Raw genomic sequence first — 561 nt, 5'->3', positions numbered from 1 at the left:
TTGGACTGAGTTGTGATTTTAGAGGGGGGTGGTTATCATCACCATCAGGGGGGGAAAAAGTAAAACACAGAATTAAAAAAAACATCGTTTTCAGGGTTTCCTCGGCGCGTGGCCCCTTTTAAAAGCCAAAAAAAGAAAATTTGTAATACCTGTAAAAAGCCCCTCACCATGAAAAACACCCCGGGCGTTATAATATGTTAGAGGGGCATATTCCTTTTTTTCTTTTCCCTTTTTTTTTCGTTCCCCCTTAAAAAAGGTTTTGGATGTAAACCAAAAGTGAGGCGTAAAAAAAATAGTTTTAGGGGTGTATGTTTTTATGATGTCATGGAGCCTTCTGAGTTAAAGTTCTACGCTGGCTGCGCATTTATCGCTTTCTATGACGTCACAGATCCTCTCCGTGACGCCAGAGTAAGTGCTCGTGGTGACGTAAGAGACTCCGAGCGTTGTGATTGGTCGAACCTCCTGACGTCATAGAAACTCCTGTATCGCCCGCGTTATTTTATATAATCTTCCCCTGGTGACATTTACATATATTACATATATATCTTGACGTTCCCTCTA

This window comes from Penaeus monodon, chromosome 32, assembly GCF_015228065.2.
Source record: "Penaeus monodon isolate SGIC_2016 chromosome 32, NSTDA_Pmon_1, whole genome shotgun sequence".
In the NCBI taxonomy this organism is placed as follows: Eukaryota; Metazoa; Arthropoda; class Malacostraca; order Decapoda; family Penaeidae; genus Penaeus; species Penaeus monodon.
This window is presented reverse-complemented; position numbering follows the sequence as displayed.